The sequence below is a fragment of the Echinops telfairi genome, unplaced genomic scaffold (genome assembly GCF_000313985.2).
Source record: "Echinops telfairi isolate 266 unplaced genomic scaffold, ASM31398v2 ScPeMD7_7469;HRSCAF=8507_1, whole genome shotgun sequence".
NCBI lineage: Eukaryota > Metazoa > Chordata > Mammalia > Afrosoricida > Tenrecidae > Echinops > Echinops telfairi.
Genome location: NW_022111373.1, coordinates 106,996,454 through 107,013,321, shown reverse-complemented (window position 1 = coordinate 107,013,321; position 16,868 = coordinate 106,996,454). Strand labels below are relative to the sequence as shown.

General features: G+C 41.2%; 1 protein-coding gene across 3 annotated transcripts in view; it reads right to left on the bottom strand.

Annotated features, from left to right (window-relative positions):
* The window catches only part of TMEM267 (transmembrane protein 267), a 30,299-nt gene extending 15,269 nt beyond the window's left edge, over positions 1 to 15,030 (bottom strand). Inside the window, exon 1 of one of the 3 annotated variants that reach the window (XM_045285090.1) lies at positions 14,954 to 15,030. The gene's annotated coding sequence lies outside the window, so the exon portion shown is untranslated. Of the gene's footprint in view, positions 1 to 14,194; positions 14,279 to 14,660; positions 14,716 to 14,953 lie in introns of those variants that run through there. The other 2 variants (XM_004703632.2, XM_045285091.1) reach the window with 2 other exon arrangements.
* Between the last annotated feature and the right edge of the window lie 1,838 nt (positions 15,031 to 16,868).

Below are 16,868 nucleotides of genomic sequence, written 5' to 3'. Positions count from 1 at the left end.
CAGGGAACTGGCTAAGGCAGCTGCATCCTGGTCCAACCATCAGAAAGCAAGAGACCTGAGAATTCGAAAGGTGAGGCTCACCGAGCCATTTATTGCTCCACCCTTCAATTAACCCCACATGTGTTTATTGGCCAGGTTGGCACAATAAACATTAACTATCTCACTCATCTTTCTCCCTCAGAAAAAACTGGTGGAATCACACCGTGGGTTTTGTGATTAGCAGCCTATCTCACCAGGATTTTCCTAACTGGACCTAGTAAGGGAAAGATTCTTTTCTTCTTGGAGGTCATGAACCCCACTACATGGAACGGCCCATGAAAATGAAATAATATTGCAGAGAGACACAAAGGCTAAGAGACTCTCGAGAACATCAATTCCCCTGGAAAAATCTGCAAGGTTCTCAGTGCTGTCCTGCTTCCTGTAGCTCAGCTTTATACTAATGCGCTACTCCAGCAATTCACCGATAAATCACTTTCTCTTTTTTTTTTAAATTTCCAACCAAGAACCCATAACTAATATAAAAATATAATAATTCTGTACTGGGTGCTGCTTACTTGGCAGAGAGCACTGAAATAGTTTGTCCAGTTAAAGCTACTAATATTGTATGAAACTTGAAGATTTTGTTTCATTTTAATCTTCAGACTAAAGATTAAATCATTTGAGAATTTTCTTAATAAAAACTAATAGATGGACAACAGAAAAGTGGGAAAAGGGAGACATCGGACAATGTAAGACATGAAAAAATTATAATAATTTATAAATTATCAAGGGTTCATGAGGGAGGGAGGGTGGGGAAGGAAGTGGAAAAAAATAAGGAGCTGATACCAAGGGCTGAAGTAGAAAGAAAATATTTTGAGAATGATGATGGCAACAAATGTAAAAATGAAAGGATGTATGGATTGTGATAAGAGTTGTACGAGCCCCCCAAAAATGGTTTTTAAAAATAAAAATAAAAACTAATATACCTCACCAAATATACTCTACAATACATATGAAATGCAAAGGATCTAGAATAGCCAAAACAATGTTAAAGATAAAGAAATCGGTGGGAGAACATACACTTTCTGATTTCAAGTCTTATTAGAAAGCTATAGTGAGCAAAGAAATGTGGTATTAGAATAAAGGCAAATCAATGGAACGGAATAGAGCCTCCCAACATAGACCTACTTGCATACAGTCAATTGCTTTTTGACAAAGACGCAAAGGTAATTCAATGGAGAAAGGCTATTGTTTTCAATAAATGATACTGGAACAACTGGCTATCCATATGCAAAAATAATGAACCTCAATCTATACCATACTCTCTCTATAAAAATTAAGTCAAAATGCTCACAGATCAAAATATAAAGCAAAATACTATAAAACATCTTTCAGAAAGTATTTTTGTGTCCTTGAGTTATGAACAGAGCTCTTAGATACACCACCAAAAGCTTAATGTACTAATTAAAAACGGTTACATGGAACGTCACCAAGATTAAGAACTTCTCTCCAAATGGCATAACTAAGAAAATGAAGACAAGCCAAAGACTGCGAGAACGTCCTTGCAAACCTCAAATTCGAGAATGAGACCTTTAAAAAACAAACAAACTCTGTGTGGATTGGATGAAGGTTCACAGGCATTGTTTCATATCACTGATTGCATGCTTCACAATATAACATGATGTATCCCACTTATCCTTGTTTCCTGTTTTCATTCTTCCTTTCCTAACCCTTTTGAACTTTGTTCTTGGGCAAATGCTGCCCTTTTATCTCAAATGGTTGATTACTCTAAGGTGATAAAAATATCACTTATCTCATACCTAGAACGTATAAATAATTCTCTAGAATAGAAAAACAAATAATTCGATACAAAAACGGGCCAAAGATTTGAACGTTGTCTTTGTGGTTAGGTGGCATTCAGTTGGTTCTCACTCACAGCCACCCATGTGCAACAGAATGAAACACTGCCTGTAAAGCACTGCCTCAAAGTGTTCTTATTTTTTTAGTACGTTATTGCAACCATTGTGTCAGTCCATCTTTCCCAGGGCTTTTTACCTCCCTCCCATGCTGAATAGATATTTTATTTCCCTAAAGGTGATATAAAGATAGCTAAGAGGCACATGAAAATATGCCAATATAAAAAATTAATAGGAACACTCAAATTAAAATAGTAATTAAAGATCAAAACACAATTAAAAGTATAGCTAAAACTAGACAGACCATACCAAGCGTTGAAATGGAGAAGCAGTTAGAACTGCCATATATTGTTGTTGGGGCTGTAAAAGGGGTTTTTACAGTTTCTAAAACAATTAAGCATAGCCCAGTCATTCCACTTTTAATACTCAGAAATGAAAGTATGTGTCCACGCAGACTTGTACATGAATGATGATAACATCTTTAATTGAATTCGCTCTAAGCTGAAAACAACCAATGACCATTAAACGAAAATGAATATTCACCATAGCAACACAAGCTCAAAATACCAACAAAAAATCAGGAAATGTACATAAAGGCCTACACATTTTTTTAAATCAAAGAGCATAAAAGATAATGACTAATTAGAGGGAACTCTGGTGGTTTTGTAATATGAGGGACCGTCAAAATTTTGGTGGAAAAACTCCATTATCTTTTAATTCCATTTTGCTATGAACTTTTTGAAACACCCTCATATGTCAACTCAGCTAATTTAGAATTACATTTCCAAAAATTCCCTTTCTTGTTTAATTCTGGGTAGTGCTACCTACAGGAAACATTTGGCATGAGATATGACACAGCAGCCATATTTTTCTATGGTGTGAAGGTTGGTGCAAAGCACCAGGCACAGTGGTGACTTGATTGTGTGGCTGTTGTTGATCTGCTAGCTCATCTTGATGGCACAGCACAAAAGCTGACCAAATGGATGTGTGGAGTGGAAAGTGTATGATTCCAAATTGCTAGCAAAATAGTGTTCTATTTAACCAACATCCAGTTATCAGTTAGGACTCTTAATATAAAATGGATAGCACTGGCAAATATTAAAAAAACCCACAAATTTACTGAAAGGAATATTGGGAAGTCACAGAATTTCCAGGATTTATAGGCGTTAAAGTTATTCCTCAAGAACCTTAACCACCACCCCTGCCCCACCGCCCGCCCCCCTCAATAAAAGAACCTCAACCAACTGGTCTGGTCAAACCATGCCGGACACTGAGCCCCAGCTTCTCTATCACCAGATAGTCTTACTGACTGAAGTGCTGTCCTTTCTGTTGCTCTCATAAATGTTTTTGTAATATCTGCATTATTGCATCAGTAGCTCTCAATACAAGATTTGGATATGTTTCTGATCGCCTGCGTTTAGGCTAAATGCCTAGACAGTATGTGGCATTTTCAGTATGTAAGATGGGCCCTATTTTCCCTCAAGACTCATTAAAAGAAGAATTTTCTCAGTATAGTACAGGCAGTGCCCAGGTTACAAACTACAAGCATTCCTAAGGGTGTCTTTCAGTCTGATTTGTAAGCATATCAGAGCAGGTGCATTTGGTTTTTATTTAGCCTCATATTCGTGCCTAACTTCCCAACCTTGGCTGATCATTGGAATCACCTGGGGACCCGGTGAAACTATAGATCCCTGGGTCACCTAGTGAATCAGATTCTCTAGGGGTGGAACCCAGGGATCTATAGCTTTACCAGATCCCCAGGTGATTTCAATGATCAGCCAAGGTTGGCAACCTAGGCTTTTGGTTCATTGAAAGCCTTTTCAATGATTTACAAGCTGCATGTGCAGCATGTGATCATAATGAAGAAGCTGTAACGACTAAGGTGGGTTCCAAGGAGCCCTATTGGTATAGTAGTTACACAAGTTCAGCAGTTCGAACCACCAGCCACTCAGAGGGAGAAGGACGAGGCTTTCTACTCCAACAAAGAATCTTGGAAACCCACAGGGGCAGTTCTGCCTTGCTATATAGGGTTGCTATGTGTCGGAATAGACTCAATGGTAGTGAATTTGAGTTTAAATCAGATGTTTGCAACCTGGAGACTTAGTATACTGAACAGGAAATGACCAACCCACATTGTCAACCAGTCTGTGAGAAAGGGCTTTACTGACAACGTAATTCTGGAGAGAGTCCATCATCAGATGAAACCTGCGATTACATTATCTGCCTTTCATACAGTCAATTGATGTTAGATTTTAACGTGACAAAAATCATATGAGTTATAGTTTTGCAATAGATATCATTTCTCTGGCTAAATTAAGAAAGGGAATTATGTAGTTTGGCTGACTAGCTGCCCAGAAAGTTTCCATGGTTGATCGCTTTTGTAATCAGCTTGGTTATTAGGTTTGGGATGTTTATATTCATTTCTAAGCAGACTTTCCCCCTACTCAGATACATTTATTAAAAATATAGACTAATGGCTCTGTGCTCAAATATCATGATGGTTCTGTGCTGACTTCAAAAAATGTAATTGTCACGGACTCTTCACAACTACATTCTGGGCAGAAAGAAAATGGTCCACAGAGATGACAGCTAAGAAAACTATTTCAGACCCTTGTGATGAATACTCGCATAAAATAATGAAGTTTGACATTATTTACAATGATATCAACATTCCTGGAGGCCGAGTACTGGAGGCAAAGGATGCAATAGAAATCTTTTCACATTTCCCAATTAATTTTATATAGTCAGTTAGTCACCAGAAAAAAAAACACTTGTTCTTAACAAGCAGAATGTGTAAGTCCATTCAAAGAGTCTGGTATATCCTTCTGGGTCTATTTGTTTGAGGATGGGAGGAGAGACTGGAACCAGATTCTTCACATCAGACATTCTCATACGATGCCTCATCTTCATCTGCTATCTAATTTCTTTAAGATAAATGGAGGGGGACTCGCAGCAGGGCCATGTAGCTATGAAGGTTCCGTATGGTGGAGATCACGTCCTCGCACATCTTCCGTTTGATTTCCTCAGGGTCCAACTTTGGCGCCAGGCCTCAATTCGAAACATCATGGCTTGGCTTCAGCGACTCCTAGCTGGGGATCTACCTGCTTTAGCCCCTCCTCGGAGGCTCCTTGCTGCCACCTCACGACCCAGCGGATTTCTATATACTAGTTAATTTAGCTAGACTTTTAGAGAAGACAGTCAAATTTCTTCAAAAATTGATAGACACAACTAAATAAATTAGTCATTTTTCTATGGCAAAGTTAGACAAATAAAACATTGATAATGGCAAATTTTGAACACTATTGTGGTAATAATTTATTTTAGAATAATTAATATCTGACTAGTCCCAAGGAGTTGGAGATTAAAGATATGCTCTTTGTCCAACTCTTCCAAGTCTCACCACCCTCACTTCTAAGAACATCCTGATTGGGACTTCTTCCAACACAGATGTGTTTGTTCTTTTGGCAGTACTCCATACTCTTTGCCAGCACCTTAATTCAAATGGATTCTTCCTTATTCAATGTCCAACTTCTACATGCGTTTGAGGCTCAGATAAGGCACACATTATTTCTCAAACTGACATCTCTCTTCTTTAACACTTTAAAGAAGTTTTGTGCAACAGATTTGCTCAATGCGATAACCCACTGGATTTCTTAAAAACAAAACAAATGAACGCACTGTCATCACAAAGAATAAGAAATATAAATATCCCAACAACAAAGTGGTCAATGTATGGAAAGGTAATTTAGAAAAGAAATACAAATGGTCAATTTGTTTAAAGATGTTCCATTTTATAACCAATGGAATTCAGATTATAACAATAGGATTTCAACATAAGACTGACAACAGATTGCTAATAGTCTCTGTTAATACTACTGCCCACCCCCGATTCACAATTAAAATTCATAAAACAATCAAACAAACAAAACCCCCACGATAATGGTGGGGAAATTATCTCTTTCATCAGTTGCTTATAGAGTATGTTGCCACCAATCAGTTCCAACTCAAAGTGATGGTGGGTAAGACCATTACCTTCTTTTTCCCCGTTGTCTATACTTTTTCAATGTCTTACTATTATTGGTTTTAAAAGAACTCGGCTGCTAACTGAAAGATCAGTGGTCTGAGTTCACCAACTACTCCTAGGGAGAAAGATGAAGTGACTCTTTCAGTCAAGATCGACGGCATTGGAATCCCAATGGGGCAGCTCGATTCTGCCTTGCAGACTTGCTGTCTATCAGAAGCAAGTCCAAGGTGGTAGGCGAGGTTTTTCTTGGTGGTATTATTACCATAAAACCAATAAAGCTATTTTGAAAAGCTAAAGCCACAGTTTTCCAACTAAGGGGCCAAAAAGAGCTTGTTTGTCAATAATATTAAATTGACAATATAGAAAAATTAAACAATCTAGATCGTGATTCTAAATTAGTCTCTTAAACCTACAATTTAAAATGTGGAAGCATATTACTATGTTGAACATATTATATTATTAAGATATTAATAGATAACATGAATAAATTATACATGTTGTTTTATAGAATATAAAAATAATTTGACTTTATTTCTAATTGAGATATGAAAAGTCTATGTGGAATATTTCTATTTCTCTAGATGAAATAAACTCACATAAGTTCCTCTAGTTCCTTCATGCTGTTTAAAGAAAACTTACTCTTCAGGGATTAACTATTTTGTTAATGATAATAGAATCTACAGTAATCTCTGACTCTTGATCCTTCTCAGTGAATGAAAATTAGTCTGGGGAGGGGAGGGAAAAAAAGGAGAAGATACTAAAGGCTCAAGTAGAAAGAAAATGATGATAGCAACATATGTACAAATGTGCTTGATACAATTGATGCATGGATTGTTATGAGCTGTTTAAGATTTATATAAAAAAATTAATACACCAATAACAACCAAAATATATATATTTGGGTCTCTGAAGTATTATGAATCAGGTTATGTTACACAGACTCTTGCAGGGTCTGTAGAAATAATGATTTCAAGGGTTTTTCAACCAAGATCCCTAGTGGCATAGTGGGGTACACAATGAGTTGCTAACCACAAGGTCAGTAGTTCAAAATGACTAGCTGCCCCACAGGAGAAAGATGAGACTTTTTACTGATTATAAGAGTTACATCTGAGTTCTGTTCTACAGAGTCACTATGAGGCAGAATCAATTCAATGGCAGTGAGTTTGAGTTTTGGTTTTAGTTCAACCATGAGATAAGACCAAATGTGAAAAAGGAAAAAGAAACAAAGGAAGAAAGAAATCTGTGGTAATAATTTCTTTTGTAAGCATTAACACTAAATTAGTTCCAAGGAGTTGAAGATTGAAAAGAATCCCCAAAGTCCAATTCTTGCAAGATGCTAGTCTGTTTCCTGTCTCGCCTATTCCTCTCTCGAGTATATTCCATCAGATTTCTCGGTTCTGCAAATGAAAGTTTGAGGACAAGACTCACGTGGTGGTGGGTGCTGTTCAGTTCAAAATCCAAACATCAAGCAAGGGTAAATCAGGTGCTGGGGTCAGAGGACGTGTTCCACTCCTGGCTCTTACTGATGATGGGGTCACATGCTTTGCTTCTCAGTGGGCTCATTTTATACATAGCAGCAGGATGGAATTTTAGGGAGTCCTGTTCACAATTACTCACACTCAAATCCTATCAGTATCTTCCCCTAACTTTTTACCAGACATATGCAGGAAAAGGTTATTTGGTGGAAGTTACATAGTGCAAGCAAATTAATATATTACCCTTCACCCCAAAATAATAATCTGTGTTCCACCCCTGGTCTGTATCTTATTTATACACATATGACCTGGGGTCTCTGGCAGGATATTTCTATTAATCTTAGTCAGGCTTTCTCCCAGGCCACTCCTGAAGCAGCTTTTCTCCTCTTAACTGAGTAGCATATCATTCCTTACATCCATTACACGCAACCAAAACCAAGATAATCATTAAACAAAGAGTTTGGTTTGATTCACACCCTCTACTAAGGTCATATCTTTTTTTTTTTTAAATCATTCTATTGGGGGCTCATACAATTCCTATCAAAATCCATACATACATCCATTGTGTCAAGCACATATGTACATTTATTGTCATCATCATTCTCAAAACATTTACTTTCTACTCGAGCCCTTAATATCGGCTGTTCATTTTTCCCCCTCCCTCCCCGGTCCACCCTCCCTCATGAACCCTTTATAATTCATAAATTATTATTTTGTCATGTTACATTGTCTGATGACTCCCCCTGCCCTTTCTCTGCTGTGCATCCCCCAGGGAGGAAGCTATATGTAGATTCTTGTAATCGGTTCCCCCTTTCTACCCCACATTCCCACCACCCTCCAGGCATTGCCACTCTCACCACTGGTCCTGAAGGATCATCTGTCCTGGATTCCCTGTTTCCAGTTGCTATCTGTACCAATGTACATCTTCTGGTCTAGCCAGACTTGTAAGGTAGAATTGGGATCATGATAGTGGCGGGGAGGAAGCAATTAAGAACTAGAGGAAAGATATGTTTCATCATTGCTACCCTGCACCCTGACTGGCTCATCTCCTTCTTCAACCCTTCTGTAAGGGGGTGTCCAGTTGCCTACCGATGGGCTTTGAGTCTCCACTCTGCACTCACCCACCTTTACAATGATATGACTTTTTGTTCTTTGATGCTTGATACCTGATCCCTTTGCTAAGGTCATAACCACAGGGGTATGAAATCCAGAAATATATCATATAAAGGATTATGGCTGGATGAGCCATATTAACTTGAGTATAATGCAATATCTTTGTTATAAAGTTATGAATTCATTCTGTAAATTTGAGAATGAAAACCTCCCCACAAATTAGGGATTCTTTGTTTATTGTGGGATATAAAAAGACTTTCCCCCAGTTTTGTCTCCCCCAAAGATAAGCCAAACATTAGAGGCTGTGTGCCAGCACATGGTGGGAGGTCAGATGCTTAGAGATATTCACCCTGAAGGCATTCAGCCATTAGACTATGGTCTGGTCTACTGTAGGTGGGGCTCACACCCTACTGATAAGGATAGTAATTGTTGCCATGGAGAGCCAGAGAAGTGGTCAAACCTGCTCAGTGACATCCAAAGTTAGGCTGCCATCCTGAATCTAGGATCTGCCCATCTTGTCACATGTGTATCCCCAATCTGTCCCCTTCCTATTGAGTGTATACCCCTAGATCGTCCCCCTCTCATTACTGTATGACCTATAGTACAACCGCTTCCTATGACATATGACCTGTATAGTACAACTGCTTCCTATGACATTTACCTGTAATCAGGGGGCTTGCACACCCCCAACAGATATATAAGACTTGGTTAGTAATAAATCGCTCCCCCCCCTACCCTCACTGCCTGCTCTGTGCATGGACCTGGCTGGTGAGATCATGGCCATCCAGGAGGTGAGCATGCTACCTTGAAATGTGTCTGACTCTTTCATTGTACTCTCTCTCCTATCTCCTATTATTCTCTATGACTTTATCATAATCTTTATATATTTTAACCGTACAATTGTGCTTACTGAACCCATGATTAGTGGGGGAGGGGTTGGCTTTCTCCACAAATGGCGCCCATCACATGGCAGTAGGAAAAGAACTCATTTGAGTTCTACCCGTGTAACAATTGTACGGCTCCACCAGAATGTAGAGTGAATCAGGAAATTAAAGTAAGGATCCCATGTGGGGATTAGCAGATAAGCAGGAATAAGAGTAGTAGCATAATATTTTAAAGAAGACAACGGGGCAAGGTAAAAGTAAACCTGAAACTTATGGGACTACGTTCATCTACTTACTGAAAAAGACAGGGTGTAAAAGTAAGGAAGAAAAAGATGCAATGTTTTCTAAAAGTAGTAAAAAGGTATAATCCATGGTTGCCAGAGGAAGGAACTTTCGATCTAGAGACCTGCGAGGAAGTCATTGTAAACTTAAAGAAAGCATACAGAGATGGGGAGAATATACCCGTGGAGACCTGGTCTCTGTGGGCTCAAGTTAAGATGGTTTTAGAACCTTTACAGGAGGAAGAAAAAGAGGATTATCAGTCTAGTGAGAAGTCTTGTGTCTATCCAAATCTAGAAAAGCAAACTAAAATCTCTTTAAATTTGTATGAATTAGGTGATGAAACTTTAGAAATAACTGAAGAAGCAAGGACTGATTTGTTATCTAAGGCCTCCAATTCTAAAGGAAACCTCATGGCCAAAGCCTCTATGCCCTCAGGGGACTGCAGCCTCCTAAGGTCTAAAGGTGATAAAGCACTAGAAGTGAATTCCAAGATCTAAAATGAGGCTATTAAAGAATGTCAAGAAGCTCCCTTGCTTTCAAAGGTAGAGAAAGCAAAGAAACAAAACCAGCAGAGTAGTGAGAAGCCTCTGAGAAACCCAAACTTAAATCTGTTGAAAGGCAGGCAGAATGAGTACCAGGCAGATGAAAGATTTTAGACAGAGCTGAGAAAACTAAGCCTGAATCAGATGGAGACATCAGACTAGAAGCATCTGCCAGCCACCAAAATTTAGTGTAGAAAAAACTAGAGATTGTAAAGAATCAAGCAAACCAGTGCCCAAGGTGGAAATGAAGGGATTAACTCCAAAGAAATGCAAACTAAGAGAGCTAACACGGAAGATGAAGTTCAGGAAACGGAGTTTCAAGATATACTGGTTGAGCAGATCAGCTCAGAAAACAGAAGAGATTTATTATTAACCAAGACATATATCTTTTGGGGGTGTGCAAGCCCTCTGATTACAGGTAAAGACATATGTCACAGGAAGGGGTTGTACTATAGGTAATACAGTAATGAGAGGGGGACTAGCCTGGTTAATAATAAATCGCTCCTCCCTGCTCTCTCTACCGGCTCTATGCACAGACCTGGCTGGTGAGATCATGGCTGTCCAGAAGGTGAGCGTGCTACCCTGAAATTTATCTGACTTCTTCATTTTACTCTCTCTCCTATTTCTCTATAACTTTATTATAATCTTTATATATTTTAACCGTACAATTGTGCTCACCAAACCTGTGATTAGTTGTGGGGGCTTACCCCACAGTTTCTAATTGAGAAAATAAAGACGTAACACTGGAATGGATTGAGAAGTCATGGATTTCTAATTGAGAAAATAAAGTCGTAACACTGGAATCGATAAAGAAGTTAATATGTTTAAAAGTTTAAGCCTTCCTCCAAAAAAACCACACCACCACCGTTTATTCTATTTTAATTTAGTCTGTTTCAATTCATATCAACCCTAAAGTACTAAATAGAACTTCCCCAAAGGGTTTCCAAGGCTTTAAATCTTTATGGAAGCAGACTACCCCTTCTTTCTCTTGCAAAGTGGCTGGGGAGTTTGAATCACCATTGCAGTGCTTAGCCACTGTGCCACCATGGCCCCCAGTTTACAGATTTTGTGCACACACTATTAAAGTTTATAAAAGATTCTTTAGATAAAAGTTCTCATCTATGTAGCTGGATGGGAACTGGGACACAGAAAGCTTGACAGGCTCAGCAGGAGCAATATTCTCCTCCTCCAAGATCAGCAGTTCGAAACCACCAGCAATTTCTAGGGAGAAAGGTGGAGCTTTCTACTCCCATGAAGAGTTACAGTCTCAGAAACTCACAGGAGCAGTTCTACTCTGTCCAACAGGGTTGCTATGAGTCAGCATCCATTCGTTGGCAATTTAAGTTTAGGTTTTTAGTTCAATTAGCTGTGGCCTGTAATTAGCTCCAGGGAATAAGAAGGCCAATTCGTGGGTAGATAAGTGTGATGAGAAAGTAGGCTGGGTCAGAGATCTAGTCAGTTCTGAGGCAGGTAAAACCCAACCCCTGCCGATCCCAAATAATAGTGACCCTATAGGGCAGAGAATTGCCCCTTTGAGTCTCTGAGACTTTAAATCTTTACTAAAGCAGATTACCTCACCTTACATGCACATGACGGTCACACTGTAAAAGGCTCTGGTAGCTGATAAAGTGTCATGAGCAGAAGAGTGAATGTGGGGGAAACCAGCCCCTCACACTATCAGGGGTCCAATAGGTGCAATTGTATGATTATGATATATAAAGATTATAGTAAAGTCATAGAGAATAATAGAAATAGGAGAGAGAATAAAATGAAGGAGTAAGACACATTTCATGGTAGCATGCTCACCTCCTGGACGGCCATGATCTCAATAGCCAGGTCCGTGCACAGCGCGGGCAGAGAGGGCAGGAGAGAGGAGAGAGCGATTTATTTCTAAACAAGGCTAATATATCTTTTGGGGGTGTACAAGGCCCCTGATTACAGGTAAAATCATACGTCACAGGAAGGGGTTGTACTATAGGTAATACAGTAATGGGAGGGGGATGATCTAGGGGGGTATGCACACAAAAGGAAGGGGAGGGATTGGGGATACACATGTGACAAGATGGGCGGATCCTAGATTCAGGATGGCAGCCTAACCTTGGATATCACTGAGCTGGTTTGACCTAAGATCTCCAGGGAATCAATCACTGTCTTATCAATAGGGTGTGAGCCTCACCCAGTGAGTCTGACTGCTCTGGATGGCTGAATGCCTTCAGGGAGATAACTTGACAATTAGTTACCATTAGTTGCAAGCAGTGTCCTAGTTTTGACATATATTTGGGGGAGATGAGCTGGGGAACAGCCTTTTTATATCCCACAAGGGAAAAATCAAAAAATCACTTCAGGTATTTCCTTGATGTTGGGTTGGGTCAGTTCGGAACTAGGCAGCCCCCATTTGGACTAAGCTGAAGCAGGTTCAGGCCCTGCACATGCTTCCTTGCACGTCCCAGAGGTCAGCAGCAGTGGGCGCCTCAGTTCCGCCTTTACACTTGATAATCCAAATTTAAAGTGAACTAAAAAATTTAAAAAATTATTTATAAAATGATTGTCATAATTTTTGTATGCATAGACATAATAGGGCCAATCCAAATGTGTGCTATAAATGGAGAAAGCAGCTGGAGCACAAATCATAGATGAGTGAATTTGGAAGGCAATCCTTCAGCCACAATGAAGGGCCCCCACACCCCCTGCAACCCAGGCTGACATTTGAATTACAAGTACTTCATGGGACCCTGAGCCAGAAGCGCCCTGCTAAGCTTCTTCCAAAATCCTTGCCACAGAAATAATGAGGTAATAATTGCTATTTTAAATCTCTAAGTGTTGGGGTTATTTGCTATGCAGTAATACTGTTTCTTTGAGGGAAAGTATAATGCTGTTTCTGACATTTACTCTACTCCAACTACTGGTGCAGGTATTTAGCATGTCTGGCTTAGATTTTGAGTGTCAGAGAGAAATTTAATATATGCTTTCCCTATTACACACTGTCTCTGACTAGGATATCTAAAACCCAAACCCAAACTGTCCTATACTGCCCTATAGGACAGGATAGAACTGCCCCCGAGAGTTGCTAAGACTGTAACTGTTTACAGGAGTAGAGCCCCATCTTCCTCTTGCAGAGCACACTGGAGGTTTTGAACTGCTGACCTTGGGGATCAGAAACATTAAGCCACCAGGGCTCCTAGGACATCTAAGTGCACCCATTTTTCTTATCTTTTCCTGCTTTTTCACTTCCTGCTCCTCCCCCAGAATATAGAATGGACTCACGAACTTATTAAACTATAAAATAGCTTTAGATTTATTTTATGTATTTACTTCAATGGGAAAGTTTTGTTTGTTGGTTTTTAAATAGTAGTTAGGAATGTTCTTTATACCTAAACTTAATGTGCTAAAGGTTTTTAATAAATATTACATGGTAGACAGGTACGCGATTTTTCAGTCTTTGGATAAAAGATATTACTGGGGATGATTTTTCTGCCATAAGAGCAAGTCGGAAAGATCATAATTTTCTAGGACTTGAAAGAGCCACTTTAGTGGCCAAACTCTACCATTACCCCATCTTCATTATAGTAAAATAACTGTCTCCAAAAACAGGTCATCCAGGTAGACATAGTAGTAATTTCTGCTTTCAGAAGCCCACACATAAACAATAGCTAATTAAATTACATGCTATCATGTGTTATCTACTAGCAATTTCTTTGGCATGCTATCTGCCACCACAAATAAGAAATTAGAATTAAATAGAATTAAAAAATTTCTAGAGCAAATATCTTCTGCTTCGTTCCCAAAGGGGAAAAATAATTACCACGAATACTAACAAAAATAAAAGCTAAGTGAAAAAAGTCCGAAAAATGCCTTTTTTACACTTTTCAAGTGAGTCCTCTTTGAGCGATAGTCGCTGCGTCCTTTTATATAATGAATGTATATAACTTCGTTAGTACTATAACCCAAGCAGATACCAAAGCTGATCCAGCTAATTTACCAAGAAAGGAGTCATCCATCTTGTTCACTTTCACTTCAACTTTTTTATACTCATCGTTCCTATGCTCAGGGCGTAGAAAACCTACGATTCACAATTGCGACGAATTGCAAGTCTCCGCAAATTCCCAAAGTCATTCTTGCCTAAGGTTGGTATGATGCAATAGTTTTCACACGGTCGATTAAAATAAAAGGGCAGGAAGAAGTCCTAGAGTCTGCAGGGAGGACCACGCTGCGCCACCAAAACTCCGGCACCACTCCTCCTCCCACCCCCTCCCTGCACCCCGACTCCACGGGCGCGGAGCCGCGGCGAGGGCTGGGTGGTCCCGGGATAGATCTGTAGGGGGACGACGCCAGAGGGCTACCCAGGCCGTCGGACAGCGCCTGCTCGCGTGCCGCGCGACCCCCAACTACTCAGGGCGCCAGCGCCCAAGTCCTCTCAACACGCCACCCCTACCCGAAAGACGGACCTTCCAGACTGCGGCTCTGTCGGTGCCCGCCTCCGGCTTCCCACGTGTGACGCAGCTCCGCGCCGTCCAATCCGCCCCGCCTCCGTCCCGCTCAGCGGCGCGGAGCCCACCCCACTCTCCGCGCGAACCACAGCCCCGCCCCTCGCCCCTCCCCCTTGGCTGTCACCATAGAGATGCCAAGGGCGGCCAGAGCGGCCCCAGCCCGCCACCTGTCAGACATGCCGGGATACTGGCCCCCTTCTCAGCCGAGGGAAGGCGAGACTTGAATTCTTTGGGGGACTGTGGACGGATACCTCGCGTTCTTCGGCGCAGCCCCGCAAAAGAAACTCTTGGAACGACCGTGTGGGATGTGGAAAACGCCAGGTTGGTTTCCGTCTATCAAATCTGGGGGTTCGTTTTGTCGGCTTACCGGGCGCCAGGTCACCGACGTAGCCTCGGACACCTCCAGAGCGCACCCTAGCGGTGCCCGGGGAGGTGCACGCGGGACCCGCACGCATCGTACCACCCGGGCCTAGAGCTGGGATCTCTGGCTCCGAGATGGGCCCCGTCCGTCCTTCAGTGGACACTTCCGGGTGGGCGTGGGAGCTTTCCACGGGACCGCGCAGACCTGACGCTCCTCTATAGAACTGTGTGCCACCCTTGGCGATCTCTGGGATTTTTTTGCTACTGTACCTTGAAGGGTTTCTCTTCCTTGTACGTAGACCTGCTTAGATCATTGGGCTGCTCTTGAGCAGCTACCCGCAAGGTCAGTAGTTCGAAAACAGCCTTTCTGTGGGAGAAAGATGAGGCTTTCTGCTCCTGTAAAAACTTACATTCAATCTTAGAACCCCACATGGGCGATTCTACTCTACCCTATAGGGTTGCTATGAATAGCGGATTCAACTCGAAGTTAGTGAGTTTGAGATTGGAGCTCAGAATGGAGAAAGGAAGTCCTGAGGACTCTACGTTGGGGGTGGGTGGGGGGTGGGGAAGTGTTTCTGGACCCTCCAGCTGTGGGTGTGGTCTTAGCACAGAGCAACCTGTGGGTGTAGAATCACTGGCCCAAGGGGCCTACACCTCAATGCAACTCACTGCCATGGAGTTATCCCAACTACTAGCCACCCCAGAACACTGGATAGAACTGCCCATGTGGGTTCCCAAGACTATAACTCTGCATGGGTAGAAAGCCTCATCTTTCTCCCTCAGGGTGGCTGGTGGTTTAGAGTTGCTGACCTTGCAGTTAGCAACACATAATCACTACACCTCCAGGGTGCCCTCTTTTCCCGTCTTCCTACCATCCTTACTTTCCTACCCACAGTTTCTCAAAACAAGTAAGGGCAACAGTGAGATCATATTAGTTAGTTGAAAGAGACCATAGTAAATTATAACTATGAATCTCAAACCAACTCCTAGGCTACTCACAAATACACTGTGAGTTAACTTCTCATTCATAAGATTTTACATTGTCATTCTTGGTTTATAACCAATCGAAGATTCAATTAAGGAAATATTGATATTAACACCCATACCTTAAAAAGCAATAAAAAAATATGTAACCGAATACATTTTCACTATCAGTAATATACTGAATGATAACACTCCCGCCCCCCCCCCTGCCCCAAGGTTGGTGTGTTGACTGTTCTTTTAAAATCATTTTATTGGGGGCTCGTACAACTCATCACAATCAATACATATATCCATTGTGTCAAGAACATTTGTACATTTGTTGCCATCATCATTCTCAAAACATTTGCTTTCTACATGAGCCCTTGGTATCAGCTCCTCATTTTTCTCCTCCCTCCCCGGTAGCCCCTTCCTCATGAACCCTTGGTAATTTAGAAATTATTATTCTGTCATGTCTTACACTGCCCAATGTCTCCCTTCACCCACTTTTCTGCTGTCTGTCTACCAGGGAGGAGGTTATATATAGGTCCTTGTAATCGCTTCCCCTTTTTAACCCCACCTTCCCTCCACCCTCCCAGGATCGGCACTCTCACCAATAGTCCTGAAGGGATCAAATGTACTGGATTCCCGGTGTTCCAGTTCTTATCTGTACCAGTGTACACACTCTGGTCTAGCCGGATTTGTAAGGTAGAATTGGGATCATGATAGTGGGGGCGGGGGCTGGGGGAGGGAGGAAGCATTTAGGAACTAGAGGAAAGTTGTATGTTTCATCGTTGCTACATCGCACCCTGACTGGCTTGTCTCCTCCCCGAGACCCTTCTGTAA